Source organism: Erinaceus europaeus, chromosome 11 (genome assembly GCF_950295315.1).
Source record: "Erinaceus europaeus chromosome 11, mEriEur2.1, whole genome shotgun sequence".
In the NCBI taxonomy this organism is placed as follows: domain Eukaryota; kingdom Metazoa; phylum Chordata; class Mammalia; order Eulipotyphla; family Erinaceidae; genus Erinaceus; species Erinaceus europaeus.
Window position 1 is genome coordinate 70,475,657 of NC_080172.1, and position 20,257 is coordinate 70,495,913.

A 20,257-nucleotide genomic window follows, 5' to 3' on the forward strand; every position below is an offset into this window, starting at 1 on the left:
GGCTCGCTACCATGAAAGGGAGGATCTATTCATGGCTTTGAGTAGTTAGATCTAACAGAAGAAGAAAACACACACACACACACACACACACACACATACACACACACACACAGCAAAAAAGAGCAGGGCAGTGAGGTCCAGGAATGGGGGGTGGGAGTGAGGATGGATGACTCCAAATCTCAGAGAATGGATGTATGCCAGAGGGAAGAAGTGGATCACACTAGACACGAAGAGCCTTGAACTCAGCCTACCTACTGACTGCCAGGGTGTCTTAGCATTCATATGATATGAACCTGGGAGCCTTACTAGACACTGGGAGTCACCCCAGCCCAAGAGCAACCCCTCACCCCACTGCCATCCAACAGGCTGGGGTTATCTTTCTCTTGACCAGAGCTCCTGGCCACAGTCTAGGACCCTTCCTTCCCTGGGGTCAAACCATTCCTAAGCTACCTGCAGAGCCCAGGGCACCTAAAGCAGTGGGTACTGAGTGCACCCCCATCCCCGCCTCATGACAACAGGACCCAGATCCTCCTGTGCCCATCTGAGCAGCAAGGAAACAGGCTTGGAGAAGAGAGTAAGAATGCGTCCACTCAGGGTGAAACATGTGTGATCTGGGGTCCAGAAGCTGGCAGACAGCATTGTGGTTATGTAAAACAACTTTCATGCCTGAAGCTCCAAGGTGCTGGGCTCAGTCCCAACTAGCACCATAAAGCCAGAGCTGAGCAGTACTCTGGGAAGGAAAAAAAGAAAATCTATGGTTCAGTTCAGCAGATCCAGGGACTCAAGGGGGAGAGGCAGGAAAGGATTAGAGAGGCTTGCTGATACCTTTCCTGGGGTGATACGAAACTGTATCATTGTGATAGCAACAATCTTGTAAATTTTCTCCATACAATTATTTGGAAAGAGAATAAAGTACATACTAAAAGTAGATTTTAGAGATTTTTTTTTTAAAGCCCTCTGGAATGCAAATTTCCAGTTCTGGTACCAAGACTCTGACTGATACACACCTGACAGATATTTATTTATTTATTTATTTATTTATTTATTTATTTTACCATAACACTGCTCAGCTCTTGTTTATCATGTTGTGGGGGATTGAACCTGTGAACTCAAAAGCCTCAGGCATAAAAGTTATTTTGCATTACCATTATGTTGTCTTTCCAGCTCACACCTAACAGATGAATAAAGTCTGGGCAGTCCCATAAGAAGTATCAAGGGGGGAGTCGGGCAGTAGCGCAATGGGTTAAGCACAGGTGGTGCAAAGCACAGGACCAGCATAAGGATCCCGGTTCAAGCCCCCGGCTCCCCACCTGCAGGGGAGTCACTTCACAGGCGGTGAAGCAGGTCTGCAGGTGTCTATCTTTCTCTCCCCCTCTCTATCTTCCCCTCCTCTCTCCATTTCTCTCTGTCCTATCCAACAACGAACGACATCAACAACAACAATAATAACTACAACCATAAGCCAACAAGGGCAACAAAAGGGAATAAATAAATTTTTTAAAAAAGGAAGTATCAAGGAGGCCCAGCAAAATAGTTTACTTGGATAGTGCTGTTTTGTCATACACACAGCCTAGGTTTGAGCCTGGCCCCCACCACATTGAAGGAAGCTCTGATGCTATGATGTCTTTCTTTCTCTCTATCTGACTTTCTATCTAAAAAAAGTTGGCCTGGAGACCAGTGGTGACAAAAAGAGAAGGAGGAGAAGGAGGGGAAAGAGAAGAAGGAGGAGGAAGAGAAGGAAGGAAGGAAGGAAGGAAGGAAGGAAGGAAGGAAGGAAGGAAGGAGGGATAGACCAAGGAAGATAGGTCAAATTTTGTTTGTATTAACACACTGTTGTGCAACAAACATGTAAGTCTTCTAATCAAGAGGTGACCAAAGACACTCATTCCCTCAGGATCTGGCCCGGGACCTTAGAGGCAACCAAGACTCCCTCAGCCTGCTCTTCTTTGGGCAAATTGCCAGAACATTCATTTCCTGCAGCTCCTGGCCAGCCCCACTAACTGCCCTTCAGCCAGATGCCTCAGCCAGGCTCTGTCCTAAGAGTGGGATTACAGCTGCTTACACAAAGGCCAAGATCCTTGCTCTCTTGAAGCCAAACATTTGGCAAAATGATAACTAAAAAGTAACAGGATACTAACAATCAAGGCTGCAAATGATGAGAGGCAGTGGTGAGCTAAAAGGAAGGAGAACTAATTAAAAAAAAATCCGAGAGTTGGGTGGTAGCACAGTGGGTTACACACACATGGCACAAAGCACAAGAACTGGCATAAGGACCCAGGTTGGAGTCCCCGGCTCCCCACCTGAAGCGGGGTCACTTCACAAGCGGTGAAGCAGGTCTGCAGGTGTCTTTCTCTCCTCCTCCTCTCTCGATTTCTCTCTGGCAAAATTAAAAAAAAATCCTTCCCCAGCAAGATAGCTCACCTGGAAGGGTAACTGCTTTGCCATGCACACGACCCAGGTTCAAGCCCAGCTCCCAGTGCACTGAGAGACGCTTTGGTGCTGTCATGTCTTTTCCTTTCTCCCACTGTCTATTTCTATCTCTACCTAAAAATTTTGGTCCAGAGCAATAATAATAATAATAATAATAATAATTGGGAGTTGGGCAGAAGAGTACTGGGTTAAGTGCAGGTAGCAAAGCACAAGGACCGGTGTAAGGATCCCAGTTCGAGGCCCTGGCTCTCCACTTGCAGGGGAGTCACTTCACAGGCAGTGAAGCAGGTCTGCAGGTGTCTATCTTTCTCTCCCCCTCTCTGTCTTCCCCTCCTCTCTCCATTTCTCTCTGTCCTATCCAACAACGATGACAACAGTAATAATTACAACAATAAAACAACAAGGGCAACAAAAGGGAATAAATAAATACTTTGAAAAATAAAAATAGGGGCCAAGTGGTGGCGCACCTGGTTGAGTGCGCATGTTGCAATGTGCAAGGACCCAGGTTCGAGCCCCCAGACCCCACCTTCAGGGGAAAAGCTTTGCGAGTGGTGAAGCAGGGTTGCAGGTGTCTTCCTGTCTCTTTCCCTCTCTGTCTCCCTCTTCTTCTCGATTTCTGACTATCTGTATCCAATAAATAAATATAATTTTTTTAAATTAAAAAATAATAATAAATAAAAAATAAGTGGTCCAGGAGGTGGCACAGTGGCTAAAGCATTGGATTCTCTAGCATGAGGTCCCAAGTTCAATCCCCGGCAGCACATGTACAAGAGTGATGTCTGGTTCTTTCTCTCTCTCCTCCTATCTTTCTCTTAAATAAATAAATAAAATAAATAAATTCTTTTAAAAAAATAATAATAGTCTCCTTGCTGGGTAAGTAACATTTTAATTTATAACCAAATAACAAGAAGGAGCTAGCTTCAAGGTTCCAGCATCTGAAAAGGACATTCACAATCATCTAATCTCAACCCAATGTTTACAGATGAGTAAACAGAGACTCGGTGAGATTAAAAGCCTGGAACAAGTTCTCCCAGTGACCTCAAGGCTGTTTTCTCCCTTTAGTTCCACAGAACCATTGGATACCCACATCTGAAATGTAAACAAGTTTGTATTTATGCTCAAACACCTGTTATTTATAATTAAGTCCAGTCTTGGAGGAAGATGAGATATTGTGATAGAAGAAATGGAGGCCCAGCTGGCTAACTGACTTCTCTGTCAGAAGGCCTGGCACTAAGGACTGGCCAAACTTGGGCTGTCTGCACTCTGTTTCCTCTGGAGGAGGAGATGGTGCTGAGCAAGGGGACACAGGACATCATCACTAGCTGTCTAGTAGTTTGTGGTGGAAAGGATACAGAGAGAGCAGAAGATAAGAGTGATTTACTTAGTCATAACACATGAACTCAAAGTCCCTGAGCTATTTGCTGTGTGGAAAGGGCATGTGACTCCAGGTTACTAGACAACAACAGCTGAAACAAGCCCTGTGACATTCTGAGACAGAGCTGAGAGGGCTGAGGGGACAGCAATGCAAGAGGAGTGTCTGTGGGGACAACTGAGCTGGGGAGCCCTTAGATACAAGCCACATTTAATCCTCCTTAACAGCTCTGCTTAGGAAACAAGCAGCCTCCCAAAGCTGTCCTTTCACCAGAATCATCTGGGGAAGTGTGGGAAAAACAAGAATTTTCACACATTCACAAAGATCCAAAGAATTAACTCTGAAGAATAGAACCTGAAGACCTTTGCCTTAAAGTCCAGCCAGCTTGGGGCTCAAAGAGACTGCACAGAGTTTAATGCAACAGCTTCTCATGTCTGAGGCATCAGGTGGTCCCAGATTCAATACCCAGCACCACCATAAACCAAAGCTGACCAGTGATCTGGTGAAAATAATAATAATTTGCAGCCACTGTAGAAATCCACTGGTTTCTCTTCAGTGCTTAGTGCTAGAAAGTGATGAAAAGAGCTGCTAGGTGGTGGTGCACCCAGTTAAGTGCGCACATTACCATGCACAAGGACCCAGGTTCAAGCCTCCAGTCCACAAGCAGTGAAGTAAGTCCCTTTATCTCTCCTCTATCTCCCCCTTCCCTCTCAATTTCTCTCTGTCCTATCAAATAAATATTTTTTAAACAGTGGTGAATAGTATATAGATACCCATTTCATTACCCAGTGGGAAGGTAAGCTGGATCAAATCTTTGTAGGGCTGATTACAGAAGCAAACCTCTAATGCTCAAAAGCCCTGGTCTAGTAGGGAGATTCTAGTTCCCCAGCAGGAAGAGGGGCTCTTGTTTTGCTCCCTTTGGGGACTCTCTTTGAGCCTTCTGCGGGATTCTTCTGGGAACCAGGAGCATCACTAGCAGAGAGGGGGCAACTCCTCGCCCCCACACAGAGGGGCCGGCCTCTGCGAGCCTCTGCCCGGCCAGGTCAGCCTCCATGCAGGGGAGAAAGAAGCAGAAAGCTGCTTGGCTGTGGGACTCAGAGCCCGCTCTTACCTGGTCTGGAGGCAGAGAGCCACGGGCTGCTCACTCGCTCAGGAACTCTCTCTGCTGTTGAGTTCTGGTCTCCGAACTCGCTGGACTTTGAACAAGGACTGATTAAAAGCTGATGTATTTAACAGGGATGTGCGGTCTGTGTTACAGTGACCTCTGGCCTGTCTCCTGCCTGCTGGTTGGACCCTGAGCCGAGTAACCCAGGAAAGCCAGCGGCCTGTCCGTGCCCCCGCCTCCCCTCCCACACCCCGCTGCGGGAATGCGGGCTCGCCAGTCCCCCAGGGAGGGGAGGAGGGGAAGAGTACGGGAGAGGCCATTCCCATTCCCGGGTGGCTCCTGGCTCAGACCCCTTCTGCAGAGAAGCATTGAGAGCCTTGGGCCAGGGGCGCATCCCTGCACTCAGCAGACCAGCGGGGATCAGAGAAGCCATTGTCCCATCCTTCCTGCCCAGATGCTGGGGGATCGGCCAGTAGAGTCCCAGCTTCTTACCTCAGGCTCCAGTCCTCCCCACCTGTATTCCCTTCTCTCCTGCTCTCTCCCTTCTCTCTTTCACCTCTTTCCTCTCTCTCCTTCCTCTCCTCTCTTCTCCCCCACTCTCTTCTCTCATTTACCCTCTCTCCTTTTTCTCTTGTCCATTTTTCTCTACTCTCTTCTATCTCCACTCCTCTCTCTTCTCTCCCTCTCTCGCTGCTCTCTCCTCTACTTCCTCTCTTCTTTCCTCTCCTCACTCTTCCTCTCTCTCATTCATCTCCTCTCTCATCTTTTCTCCCCTCCCCCCTCACCCCCTTCTCACTCACCTGAGAGTGCTGTTTCTATTCCCATAGACAACTATCCCCTTGCATATACTGAGAGCCTGTAGGGTGAGCCCAGTGGGGTGGGGCGGGTGCCAGGGCCCCAGGAGCAGGTTGATCCCTATCAGCAGTGCCCCGCCCCCTGCCCCAGCCAGCTGGCCTGGCCCCTCAGCCCACACGGAGGAGATACGCTCCAGGCTGTGAGGCAAAGTGAACCTGGAACAGGCGACCTCACCCTCACCACCCACTCTGGAAGGGTCATTGTCTTCTGTGGACCCCCAACAAAGGCTCATCCCTTTAACCTGAGAGCATTTGCTGGGAGCTGACACACACCTGCTGCTCGGGACACCTCCACCTGGAGGCTGTGCCCTTGGGGCTGCTCAGTGGTTTCCAGAGTGGCTGAAGACAGAGGAGAGGTGGAGCCATACAACCCTCACCCCCACAACCCCAGTGTGCTCTGGGACAGGAGTCTGCCTTCCTTCACCACCTGTAAGCAGCTGTTTCTTCTCTGTCTTTAGACATCTCTTGTTGACACTGGATCATAGGCTCTCCCGTGTCTGCTTGCCCTAAATCCCCAGGCTCCACTCTACACCCCAAGCTTCTTGCCCCCTCAGGGATCAGGAAATGCTTCTCATTCCTTAAGACAGCTTGCTTGTGCTACCACTCCAAGATTTCTGTGGACCCCAAAATGATTTGTCAGTTTCCCTCTAAAAGTCAAGGGCCCAAAGGGCCAGAAGAGATGACTCACCTTGTAGAGTGCACACTTTGCCATGTTGGGGACTCAGGATCAGATCCCCTTCTACTACCACTCCCACCACATTGGGAATACTATTCAAGGGGAAAGCTTCACTGTGGTGTAGCAGTGCTGTAGTGTCTCTCCTTTCTAAGAGACAGAGAGAAGGAAGGAATGGAAGGAATGAAACAGTTCACTGTGAACCATACACTCATGAAGTCCCAAAGAGAACCTTGACAGCAAAATCAATCAATTAACTAATTAATTTTAAAATATTTATTAATGAGAAAGTAAATAGAGCATCATTCTGGCACATATGATGCCAGGAATTGAATTCAGGACCTCATGCTTGAGAGTTCAACACTTTTTTAAAAATTTTTTATTTATTTATTTATTTTAAAAAGGAAACATTAACAAAACCATAGAATAGGAGGGGTACAACTCCACACAATTCCCACCACCAGATCTCTATATCCCATCCCCTCCCCTGATAGCTTTCCTATTCTCTATCCCTGTGGGAGTATGCACCCAAGGTCATTGTGGGTTACAGAAGGTGGAAGGTCTGGCTTCTGTAATTGCTTCCCCGCTGAACATGGGCATTGACTGGTTGATCCAGACTCCCAGCCTGCCTTTCTCTTTACCTAGTAGGGTGGGTCTCTGGGGCAGCGGAGATCCAGGACACACTGGTGGGTTCGTCTGTCCAGGGAAGTCTGGTCGGCATCATGCTAGCATCTGGAACCTGGTGACTGAAAAGAGAGATAACATACAAAGCCAAACAACTGTTGAACAATTATAGACCTAATAGCTGGAATAGTGCAGATGAAGTGTTTGGGGGGTACTCACTGCAGACTATTGTGTAATTTTGCTTTCAGGTATATATTTTGCCCTAGTTTATGGATATGTGTGAACATATGCTCTATCTCAGGGGACCTGGTCTATATCAAGGTTTTGGGACTTTGTTAGGAAGTGAACCACCTGGAATGGAATTAGAGAATACTACGAAAAGAACAGTCTCACCTGAGTAATGAAGCTGAAGGGTTGTCATTCCACACCTGAAGTCTCTGGACACAGTCTGAAGTGAAGCATGCTGAGGTGGCACTCGTTGCATTGATTGGGTTGTGATGAGAGTTCAACACTTTATCCATTTTTCCACCCCAATCCCCAGGTCTCTCAATAAGGTAAAAAGAAAGAAAGAAAGAAAGAAAGAAAGAAAGAAAGAAAGAAAGAAAGAAATGTGTGTGTGTGTGTGTGTGTATATATGTATATATATATATCAAGATGTGTCTCAGGAGGTGGCACAGTGGATAAAGTACTGGACTCTCAAGCATGAGGTCCAGATTGATTCCTGGCATTGCATGTGTCAGATTGATATTATGGTTATCTCTTCTCATATTTCTCATAAATAATAAAAAAATCTTTTTTTAAGTTACATTTTTAAAAAATCCCAACAGTAATGGAATTTTTTTGCATCCTGTGTGTGAAAGTGGCTGTGAAATTGTCTATAATTATGGAAATCCACTGAACTATGCACCTAAAATAGGGGAATTAAATTGCATAGAAATAATATCTTTATTTTAAATTTAGGGGAAGTTAAGCCAGGAAAATGTACCCTTAAAACTTCTGAAGTATGGTCCAGGAAGTAGCACAGTAGATAAGGTAAAGAACCCACAAGCATGAGGTGCTAAGTGGAAAGCTTCCGTCCGTGCAGTGGGAGTCCTTGGGCCTTGCACATGGCAAAGCAACGTACTGTCCAAATCAGCTATTTCTCTATCCAAAAAAATAAAAATAAAGTAAAATGTTTTCTTTAAATATTTTTTTAATTTTTTATGTACAGAAAGGAAACATTGACTAAATGATAGGATAAGAGGGGTACAACTCCACAAAATTCCCACCACCAGAATTCTGTATCCCATCCCCTCCCCTGATAGCTTTCCTATTCTTTAACCGTCTGGGAGTATGGACCCAAAGTCATTGTGGGATACAGAAGATGGAAAGTCTGGCTTCTGTAATTGCTTCCCTGCTGAACATGGGCATTTACAGGTCGATCCATACTCCCAGCCTGCCTCTCTCTTTCCCTATTGGGGAAGGGTTCTGGGGAAGCAGAGCTCCAGGACACATTGGTGGGGTTGTCTGTTCAGGGAAGTCTGGTCGGCATCCTGCTAGCATATGGAACCTGGTGGTTGAAAAGAGAGCCAACATACAAAGCCAAACAAATTGTTGACCAATCATGGACCTAAAGGCTGGAATAGTGCAAGTGAAGAGTTGGGGGGGTGGGGTCTCTGTTTTGTAGATAGCTAGTAGGCATATTTTAGTTATATTCCAAAGGGCCTGTGGCTATACTAGTGTTTTTTCATTTGTTTGTTTTTGTTTTGTTTTGTTTTTGTCTGAGCCTGAAATCTGATATGCAGGTGGATTCAAGTTATTGTCTGGGAAGATGATGTCATGGCTGGCAGAAGGACCAGAAAGCTGGATCAGGGAAGAGAGTAGCTCCCAAATATGGGAAAGGTGTATAAATATTGTTGATTGTAAACCCCATCGATTTGATGTGAACTGGGGCCCGTATTCAGCTTAGGAGCCTATGTGACCTCTGCATCCCTGTAGATCTGAGCTCACATTCTGTGGTCATAAGTAGGAACATTCCAAGCTGCCCCAATATCAGGATCCATCTTCCTCAGGTGTAGCAGAGTATATCATCCATCCTCCCTTTGGAGGATGGAACATTCTCTACCATTGTTGATCCAAGTTGAGGGCAAGGTCCTATGGGGGTCCACAAAGGGGTTGTGTTGTTTCTTTAAATATTTTATGTATTTATTTTAATGAAAGAGAGACACAGAGAGAAAGATACATAGGGAGAGCTACCAGAGCACTGCTCACCTCTCGCTTATGATTCTTCTAGCGTTTGCCCTTCTTCCATAGCCAGTCAACAGCATCAGGTTGAGCCTGATGTAAAGTTTCAAGACCTCCTTTGAATCTGGAGAGGTGGCAGTCGTTGACTATGTGGGTCATAGTCTGTCTGATGTGGGTCATAGTCTGTCTCACTGATGATGGTGCTGGGGATTGAACCTGGGACTTTGGAGCCTCAGGCATAAGAGTCTCTTTACATAACCATTATGCTGTCTCACCAGACCAATAAAATGTTTTTAAAGAAAGGATCAACATGGCATACTTGTATAAAACTCCATAACATCAATGAGGGAAACAAACAAACAAACAAACATTTATTTACTTACTAGAAAGATAAGAGGAGAGAAAAAACCAGACATCACTCTGGTACATGAGCTGCTGGGGATTAAACTCAGGATCTCATGCTTGACAGTCCAATACTGTGCCACCTCCCAGACCACGCACACACAAAAAAAATTTAAGTAGGTAAAGATTATGCCAGTTCATGGATAGAAATCTCAGAACTGCAAAGATACGTCTTCTTCAGAATGACTTTATTTCCTATCAAACTTCTTGCTATATGTGTTGTTCATTTTTTTTACGGTACTTGACAGGAATAGTCTCAAAATAAAATTGAGGGAGAGTTATTCCACTAGATATGAAATGAAATAGTCTAGAAAACTCCAAAACATTATCTGGAACCAGAAAAGACCTAGAATTGCCAAAACAATCTTGAGAAAAAGAACAGAACCGGAGGCATCACACTCCCAGATCTCAAATTGTATTATAGGTCCATTGTCATCAAAACTGCTTGGTACTGGAACATGAATGGACACACTGACCAGTGGAATAGAATTGAGAGCCCAGTAGTGAGCCCCCACACCTATGGACATCTAATCTTTGACAGAGGTGCCCTGACTATTCAATGGGGAAAGCAGAGTCTCTTCAACAAATGGTGTTGGAAACAATGGGTTGAAACATGCAGAAGAATGAAACTGAACCACTGTACAAATACAAAAGTAAATTCCAAGTGGATCAAGGACTTGGATGTTAGACCACAAACTATCAGATACTTAGAGGAAAATATTGGCAGAACTCTTTTACGCATACATTTTAAAAACATCTTCAATGAAATGAACCCAATTACAAACAAGACTAAGGCAAGTATAAATTTATGGGACTACATCAAATTAAAAAGCTTCTTCACAGCAAAAGAAACCACTACCCAAGCCAAGAGACCCCTCACAGAATGGGAGAAGATCTTTACATGCCATACATCAGATAAGAGTTTAATAACCAACATATATAAAGAGCTTGCCAGACTCAACAACAAGACAACAAATAACCCCATCCAAAAATGGGGGGAGGACATGGACAGAATATTCACCACAGAAGAGATCCAAAAGGACGAGAAACACATGAAAAAATGCTCCAAGTCTCTGATTGTCAGAGAAATGCAAATAAAGACAACAATGAGATATCACTTTATTCCTGTGAGAATGTCCTACATCAGAAAAGGTAACAGCAGCAAATGCTGGAGAGGGTGTGGGATCAAAGGAACCCTCCTGCACTGCTGGTGGGAATGTCAATTGGTCCAACCTCTGTGGAGAACAGTCTGGAGAACTCTCAGAAGGCTAGACATGGGCCTACCCTATGATCCTACAATTCCTCTCCTGGGGATAATATCCTAAGGAACCCAACACATCCATCCAAAAAGATCTGTGTACACATATGTTCTTGGCAGCACAATTTGTAATAGCCAAAACCTGGAAGCAACCCAGGTGTCCAATAACAGATGAGTGGCTGAGCAGGTTGTGGTATATATACACAATGGAATACTACTCAGCTATTGAAAATGGTGACTTCACCGTTTTCAGCCCATCTTGGGTGGACCTTGAAAAATTCATGTTAAGTGAAATAAGTCAGAAACAGATGGATAAATATGGGATGATCTCACTCTCAGGCAGAAGTTGAAAAATAAGATCAGAAAGAAAAAAAAAAAAACACAAGTAGAACCTGAAATGGAATTGGCGTATTGCACCAAAGTAAAAGACTCTGGGGTAGGTGGGTGGGGAGAATACAGGTCCAAGAAGGATGACAGAGGACCTAGTGGGGGTTGTATTGTTATATGGGAAACTGGGGAATGTTGTGCATGCACAAACTATTGTATTTACTGTTGAATGTAAAATATTAATTCTCCAAGAAAGAAAACTCCAAAACATATCTATCTGTACAAAAAAAAGAGAAACAATTGATTGTGACAACAGAGGAAAACACTTGACATTTGCAGTACATTATTCCAATATTTCTTTTGGATCTGGTGTATTTCTTTTGTTCTTTGTAATAAAAATTTCTTCTTTCAAAAATTCTTATTAAGTGTTAATAAGAGAGGGGAGGAGAAGGAGAGAACCAAAGCATCACTATAGCACATATGATACTAGGGATCGAATTCAGCACCTCGGGCCTAAGAGTCCAACGCCTTATCTGCTGCACCACCTCCCAGGCCACAGGGTCTGGTGTAGCTCAAGCAGTGTGATATTTGTAAGAGTCATCATACTGCTGTGTGTAGCTATAGTTCACTTATTTTCATTTGGGTATTACATTTATATATTGTCCAAGCACTAGGCTGATCTTCGGATACTATCTGCCTAGGTGGTAACACACTATCCTGAATTCTGGTGTGCTGGCAAGATTTTAACTCTTGATTATTATTGTTGGTTTGTCTATTTGACCAGTGCACTTCTCAGCTCTGACTGTTAGTGGTGCTGGGGTTTGAACCTGGGATGTCTTGAATGAAATTCCTATGTGCTACCACTGGTGCTATCTTCCCAACTCTGCAATTTTAACTCTTGAGCTAGGCAGTAGTTACACAAGTGCTTGTGATTAAACAGGAATTTTAGTTTTACCTCCTTTCCTGTATGTGCACTATACTTGCAAGCCAATAAGGTTAAGAAAGGTATCTTATTTAGTTATTTATTTTATAGGACAAAGAGAAATTGAGGAGGGAAATTGTGAGGGAAAGAGAGACACCTGTAGCACTGCTCCCTACTTGTGAGGTTTTACCTCAAGCAGGTGGGGACCTGGTGCTTGCCTGAAGCTGGTTCCTCAGGCATGGCAATGTATGTGCTCTGGGTGTACCACTGCCCAATCTCCCTCCATATTAAACAATAAAAAGAATTTTTTGAGGAGCTGAGATGCTGTTTTCTGCAAATGCTGCATCATTTTACATTTATAGCAGCAGTGCAGAAGTGTCCCAATTCTCCCACATCCTCACAAATACCTTTCTGTTTCTTTTATAATAGTCATCCCAGTGGGTGTGAGGGAGCGTCTCATTGTGGTTTTAATGATGCTGATGTCTTTTCATGTTTTGTTTTGTTGTGGTTTTGTGAGAGGGTTTTTTTGTTTGTTTGTTTTTAACTTGGATAAAGAGAGATAGCAGTGGTCCAGGAGGTGGCACAGTGGATAAAGCACAGGTCTTTCAAGCATGAGGTCCCAAGTTCAATCACTAGCAGCACATGTACCAGAGTGATACCTGGTTCTTTCTCTCTGCCTATCTTCTTCATGAATAAATAAATAAAATGGGGGGGAGTAAAAAAGACTATAGCACTGACACTTCCTTCATTGAGATAGGGACTCAGCTCAAACCTGGGTTGTACTCTTGGCAAAGCAACACACTAGCCAAGTGAGCTATTTTGGAAGTCCCTTTTTTATCTAACTTTGTTGGTGTAATGCTTATTCAAGTCTTTTTTCCCCCTCTTTTCTTAGTAAATAGAGGGTGAGAGTCACAGAGGTAGTAAGAGAGACCACAACATCAAAGCTTCCTTCAATACAGAAGGGGCTGGCCGCAACCCTGGGTTGAATACATGGCAAAGCAAGCAACACTCTATCCAAGTGAGCTGTTTTACTGCTCCTTGCTCATCTCTTCTTCTCTCTCTCTCTCTCTCTCTCACCTTCCTTCGTTTTTTAAAATTTATTTTGGATAGAGATAGAGAGAAATTGAGATGGAAGGGGGAGGTAGAGACACCTGCAGCACTGCTTCACCACTTGTTTGTGAATCCCTTGCTGTAGGTAGGAACTGAAAATTTGAACCCGGGTCCTTGAACACTATAATGTGTTCACTCTACCAGGTGCATTACCCCTCCTACCCCCCCACTCATTTCTTTTTTTTTTTGTATTTTTTTATATTTATTTATTCCCTTTTGTTGCCCTTGTTGTTTTATTGTTGTAGTTATTATTATTGTTGTTGTCGTCGTTGGATAGGACAGAGAGAAATGGAGAGAGGAGGGGAAGACAGAGAGGAGGAGAGAAAGATAGACACCTGCAGACCTGCTTCACCGCCTGTGAAGCGACTCCCCTGCAGGTGGGGAGCCGGGGTTCGAACCGGGATCCTTATGCCGGTCCTTGTGCTTTGCGCCACCTGCGCTTAAGCCCGACTCCCCCCCCACTCATTTCTTTTTTTTTTTTTTCCTCCTCCAGGGTTATTGCTGGGCTCGGTGCTTGCACCATGAATCCACCGCTCCTGGAGGCCATTTTTTTTTTCCCCTTTTGTTGCCCTTGTTGTAGCTTCGTTGTGGTTATTATTATTGCCCTTGTTGACACAATTCGTTGTTGGATAGGACAGAGAGAAATGGAGAGAGGAGGGGAAGACAGAGAGCGGGAGAGAAAGAGAGACACCTGCAGACCTGCTTCACCGCCTGTGAAGCGACTCCCCTGCAGGTGGGGAGCGGGGGCTCGAACCGGGATCCTTACGCCGGTCCCTGCGCTTTGCGCCACATGCGCTTAACCCACTGCGCCACCGCCCGACCCCCTCATTTCTTAATCAAGTTGTTTGTATTGCTGTTATTGAACTGTACACCTGATTTAAAAATATTCATTTATGGGAGTCAGGCACTAGTGCAGCAGGTTAAGCGCCTGTGGTGCAAAGTGCAAGGACCGGCATAAGGATCCCAGTTTGAGCCCCTGGCTCCCCACCTGCAGGGGAGTCGCTTCACAGGCAGTGAAGCAGGTCTGCAGGTGTCTTTCTCTCCCCCTCTCTGTCTTCCCCTCCTCTCTCCATTTCTCTCTGTCCTATCCAACAATAACAACATCAATAAAACAACAAGGGTGACAAAAGGGAATAAACAAATAAATATTAAAATATATATTTTGATTTATTTAACATAATAAGAAGAGAGAGAACCAGAGAATCACTGGCACAGATAATGCTAGAGGTCAAATTCAGGACCTCAAGCTTGTCAGTTTAACATCCTAGTCACTATACCCCTTCCTAGACTACCCACCACTTTGATTTTATGTTTTCTTTCTTTCTTTCTTCCTTCCTTTCTTTATTTTCTCTCTCTTTTTTTCTCTCTATGAAATAAATTCTCAGAGAGATGAAATGACTTTGTTAATTTCATCCAGAGAGAATGGTAGAGCCCTGGCTAAGGCCTCTCTGTTTTCTTTCCCCCTCCTATAGAGTCCACTTGGCTCTAACGTCCACATTTGAGATCCATCCCTGACAGCCGTGAGCTTTTACTCCAGCTTCAGATCTGACTATTCTGGTGTCCCCTTGTCTTGTTAGCAGCTCATTAACTTACTCAGAGCCTGGCATTTTAAGCTCCAGTGACTTTCTGTCCCTGTCCCAAGTCAATGTTTATGGCAGCCTCGCCTTTGAGCGCCTCCACCCACCACCCGAAGAAGGAGCCCTGGTGTCTATGTACCCTTTATCAGGCCAGGGTCCAGATGCAGGACAGAGATAAGTGCCTCCCAGCAAGGCAAGGTGACAGACCCTCTAAGCTGACTCTGGCTGCCACGTGTGTCGTGACCCCACTGGTTTTTGTTTTTTTTCCAGAAATTCAGGGGAAGCCTGAGGACCCCCCCCCCAAAACTGTGAATCATTAACAAAGCAAGCTGGCTGCAAAGACACTCAAGCAGTCACTCCCTCCCTCCTTGTCCTTTTCCTCACCAAGGGGCCAAATACACAGGTGTTTTTTCTCTTTCTTTCTTTCTTTCTTTCTTTCTTTCTTTCTTTCTTTCTTTCTTTTACCAGAGCACTGCTCCCCTCTGGCTCATGGTGGTGTGGGGGGTTGAACCTGGCACTTTGAAGCCTCAGGCATGAGAGTCTCTTTGCATAATCTATATTCTATCTATCCCCACCCCCCAAATACAGGTTGTTGTTTCTTTTTCCACCAAAAGAAAAACTGAAGAGCAGGGATCAGGGAGCACAAGTCTTGCATGCATGACGCTCTGGTGTTGATCCCAGGCTGCCCATATTATCAGACAGTGCTCTCTTCTCTGTCTGGTCACTCTTGGTATCTGTCTCATTAAAACAATAAAACAAATTAACTTTTTAAAAATAGTATTAATTAATTTTATTTAAATGAGAGAGTTAGACACACAGAGAAAGGATCAGAGCTATGCTCAGCTCTGGCTTCTAGTGGTGCTGGGGGATTGAGCTTGGGACCTTGAAGATGCTAACAGGAAAGTCTTTTGCATGACCATTATGGTGTTTCCCCATCCCACAAAATGACTTTTAAAAAAATTATTTATTTATTCCCTTTTGTTGCCCTTGTTGTTTTGTTGTTGTTGTTATTAATGTCGTCATTGGATAGGACAGAGAGAAATGGAGAGAGGAGGGGAAGACAGAGAGGGGAGAGAAAGGCAGACACCTGCAGAGCTTCTTCACCACCTGTGAAGTGACTCCCCTGCAGGTGGGGAGATGGGGTCTCGAACCGGGATCCTTACAGCGGTCCTTGCACTTTATATATAGTCCTGTGTTATATATATATAGTCCTGTGTCGAGCTGTGCTACTGCCCGACTCCCCCACAAAATAACTTTTACAGAAAATAGCTAGGTGACAATACAGGAGGTAGTGTAGTGGAAAGAGTGTGGGCCACTCAAGCATGAAGTCCTGAGTTCAATCCCTAGTATTGCATGTACTAAAGTAATGCTCAGGTTAACTCATAAATAAATACTTTTTGAGAAAAAGAAACAGGGATCAGAGTGACAGCTCACCTCAGAGGGCCTCTCTCTCTCTCTCTCTCCCCCCCAAGATATAGAGATATAAGATATAGAGAAACCCAAGTTGGAAGAAAGATGACCTTTTATTATTTGCCTGAGGGCAACCTGGGTGGGGGGAGAGGGCAGGTGCTGCCAGTTACACAAGAGCCTACAGTGCTAGTCCTCATCAAATAGTGTCCTTTCCTGTCCCCTCAACCACAGTGGAATGCTCCTGGAGAGAACACTATGGAGTCCCTGACTCAAAGTGTTAGGATTCAGGACGACCCACGAATGTTGGTGCCTTTGCTAGGCATGGGAAGTATACCCTCACCAAGTCTGAGAAGCTGGTTTCCTCAGCAACTCTGATCAAGAACTGGGCCTGGCAGAAGCCTGAGAGAGACTCTGGGCACTAAGTCTGGCCTCGCACCCCCTGCTTGTGGGGCAGCTCAGGGTTCAAGGAGTCAGACTTTAGGGCTATGTGCAGTGTGACTTCAGACTCCAAGAGACCTGTGGCCCTGAGGTGGGGGAGGAGTCTCCTCTCTATTTATACAGCACAGTGGCTTTGTGGAAATGGGGTGGGGAGTGGGGTGGGGTGGGGGTGGACAGCCCAGATCACAGACTGAGCCAGGGCCAGCAACCACTTCTGCCAACAGTTGGTGTCTGTGCTAGAGGAACTCAGATGACCCTGCCCCAACTAGTGTGGCAGCCAGAGCTGAGCTATCAGCCTCAGCACCCAACCTTCCCTCAGCAAGAGGTCTGACTATCGGAGTGTGTGTCTTCAGTGACAGAGCCTCCAGGACACCACAGTGACAAACAGATTTTTTTCTGTCTTGTGTTGATAAAGACAGAACTTGAGGGGCTGAGGAAATAGCATAATGGTTATGCAACAACTTTCATACCTAAGCCTCTGAGGATACTGGTTCAATCACCAGCAATAAGCCAGACATAGTAGTGTTTTGCTAAAATAATAATAATAGTATTAGACAAAATTGAGGTCAACAGTCACAGAAGACTGGAAATCAGACTTGAGGTTGAGGGGTACACTCCTCAGTCTGTGTCTGTCATCTTGATACTCAACCCTTAAAGTTACTCCTCCCATCCCCCACGCCCATTTCCACAGTAAAATAACCTATTCTCCCTCCTCATTTTGAGATGACAAGGACTCCAGGCAAGAGGCCAGGCAGATGTGACTGACAGGGGGTGGGGACTGAATGGCTTATATAATTTTGCTGTCAACACCCTCTGGGCCCTGAGGCTTAGCTGCCTAGAAAACAGCTCACTGTACTCAGAGGGTCAGTACCCACCACACACACACACATACACACACACACACTGCCTCCTTTCTTTAGAGGAGACACTGGGCTAAGCGTTCAGAGGAGCTGTGGTGAAGACAAAGACGGGCAGTCCATCACTAGTTTCGGTCAGCCTCCCACACACTTCTTCACAGCACCCTGGGTTGAAATGAAGACCCTGACACAAGAAGACAAGAGAGAGAAAGGATAGCCAGTCTCTCTCTCCTTTGCCAACACCCAGCAAATGAGCACCCAGTGAGAGTCACATGTGAATGCACCCAGGGGTGCTCGAAGGGAGGATGGGCCAGCGTCACAGCATTTCCTCTCTGCAAGCAGACCTGGGCCCTGGCCTCCTCGATGCATGACATCCTGTGGTGGTCCGGTGAGATACAGAAATGAGTCACAAAAGCTGGAGTGATTTCACAAAATGGGACTGACAAGGCTGAGGCTGGGACCAGGAGACTTGGCACTCTATGTTCAGAGGCAAGTGACAGGACAAAGGAAATGCTGGAACTGTGCTGTAACAAAGAGTTAGGAAAGCTGGGTGAGTTTAGCCTAGAAAGGGGAAATAGTAGCGAGCATGAGCAACTTTCTTTGGAGATCAGTAGCCTCTGGAGGAAAGGACAGGCGACATTTTAGGACAAATGCAATGCAGCTGCTTGCAGGGTGGACTATGTTAAGGACCACTGAGTATAACGGTGACAGGAATCCCTGGTCACACAAAGATGAAAGAGATTACAGGTTTATCATGAAAAAAAAAAATGTCCATAGTCCCACATCTTTCGATACCTCTTAAGCTCTGGGTAACCTGGCACAAGTTGTCAAGGTGACAGATACTTGTTCCAGAACATTCTTGCTGTGCTGAGTCCCCTCTGGCACAGGGCCTGACTAATCTTACAGAAGTTTGAACTCGTGGTTCTAAATCCCAGTGGATTTCTCTTTCTTTTTTTTTTTTTTAGTATATTTTTATTACTTTTAAAATATTTATTCATTCCCTTTTGTTGCCCTTGTTGTTTTATTGTTGTTGTTATTGATGTCACTGTTGTTGGATAGGACAGAGAAAAATGGAGAGAGAAGAGGAAGACAGAGAGGGGGAGAGAAAGACAGACACCTGCACACCTGCTTCACCGCCTGTGAAGCGACTCCCCTGTAGGTGGAGAGCCAGGGGCTAGAACCAGGATCCTCGCACTTGGCGCCACCTGCGCTTAACCTGTTGTGCTACTGCCCAACTCCCTGATTTCTCTTTCCACCAAAGCACACAGTCCTAGAATTTAGGGATAATCACTACAGTCTCCCCAATTAACAGGAACAGAACAGAATGGACATAGGTGAGGTCCTCAGATATGGGAAAACAGGGTCTGTCATCCACTCTCTCCCTCTAGCATACTGGACCATCTTAACATCTCTTCTCTTCTGTCCTCCAATCCTCTCACTTTCTCTCTTTCTTCTTTTCTTTCTTCCTCTCTTTTTTCTTTCCCACCTACCCCCCTCAGTGCTGGGAAATGAACCTAAAGCTGTGTGTGTGTGTCTGTGTGTGTTGGATATGTGTGTTGCCACCATTGAGTAGCCGACTCAGCCCAATTTTGTCATTCATTCTTTTTTTAAATTTTTATATATAAAATGGAAATACTGACAAGACCTTAGAATAAGAGGGGTGCAATTCCCACCACCAGAACTCTGTATTCAATCCCCTCCCCTGATATTTTTCCTATTCTCTATCTCTCTGGGAGTATGGACCCAGGATCATTATGGGGTGCAGAAAGTGAAAGGTCTGGCTTCTGTAATTGTTTCCCCACTAAACATGGGCATTGACAGGTATACTCCCAGCCTGTTTCTCTCTTTCCCTAGCGGGGTAAGGCTCTGGGGAGGTGGAGCTCCAGGACACATTGGTGGGGTCGTCTGCCCAGGGAAGTCCGTGTGGTGTCATGGTAGCATCTGAAACCTGGCGGCTGAAAAAGAGTTAAGATATAAGGCAGAACAAATTGTTGACTAATCATGCTTCTAAAGGCAAGAATATTGCAGATGAAGATTTGGGGTGTCTGTTTTGGAAAAAGCTAGTAGGTCTATTTTAGATATATTTCAAGGGGCCAATGACTTTACTAGTTTTTGCCTGAGCCTGAATTTTGTCATTCTTTTATCTTTTTGAGAGAGAGAGAGAGAGGGAGAGATATATAAAAAGAGGAAAATTACCACAACGTTATTCCACCATCCATGGAGCTGCCCTGGTACAGTCTGTGATGCTCCTATGTGGGGCTGGGACTTGAACTCAGAGTACAGCAGGACATGTGCTCTACAGGGGCACAGTCACAAGACACCTCCTCCCAGCCCCCACCCCCAAACTCTCCTGATAGCCTTTCTTCTCTTCAACCTGGAGTAGCTCTGTTTTCTGTCCTACACCTAATCAAGACTTGTTTGCTATTATTATTTTTTAGGGGTGGTTTGGTAAAAGCTCTTAACCTTTTTAAAAATATTTATTTATTTATTTTCCCTTTTGTTGCCCTTTTTGATTGTTGTTGTTATTGATGTTGTCGTTGTTAGGTAGGACAGAGAGAAATGGAGAGAGGAGGGGAAGACAGAGAGGGAGAGAGAAAGACACTAGCAGACCTGCTTCACTACCTGTGAAGCAACTCCCCTGCAGGTGGGGAGCCGGGGACTCGAACTGGGATCCT

General features: G+C 45.2%; 2 protein-coding genes across 2 annotated transcripts in view; one reads left to right on the plus strand and one right to left on the minus strand.

Annotated features, from left to right (window-relative positions):
- PDZK1 (PDZ domain containing 1) overlaps positions 1 to 5,092 on the minus strand; it is a 39,701-nt gene extending 34,609 nt beyond the window's left edge. The window contains exon 1 of the mRNA XM_007528667.3: positions 4,914 to 5,092. The gene's annotated coding sequence lies outside the window, so the exon portion shown is untranslated. The remainder of the gene's footprint in view (positions 1 to 4,913) is intronic.
- The window catches only part of GPR89A (G protein-coupled receptor 89A), a 327,321-nt gene that overhangs the window by 84,210 nt on the left and 222,854 nt on the right, over positions 1 to 20,257 (plus strand). The window lies entirely within an intron of this gene.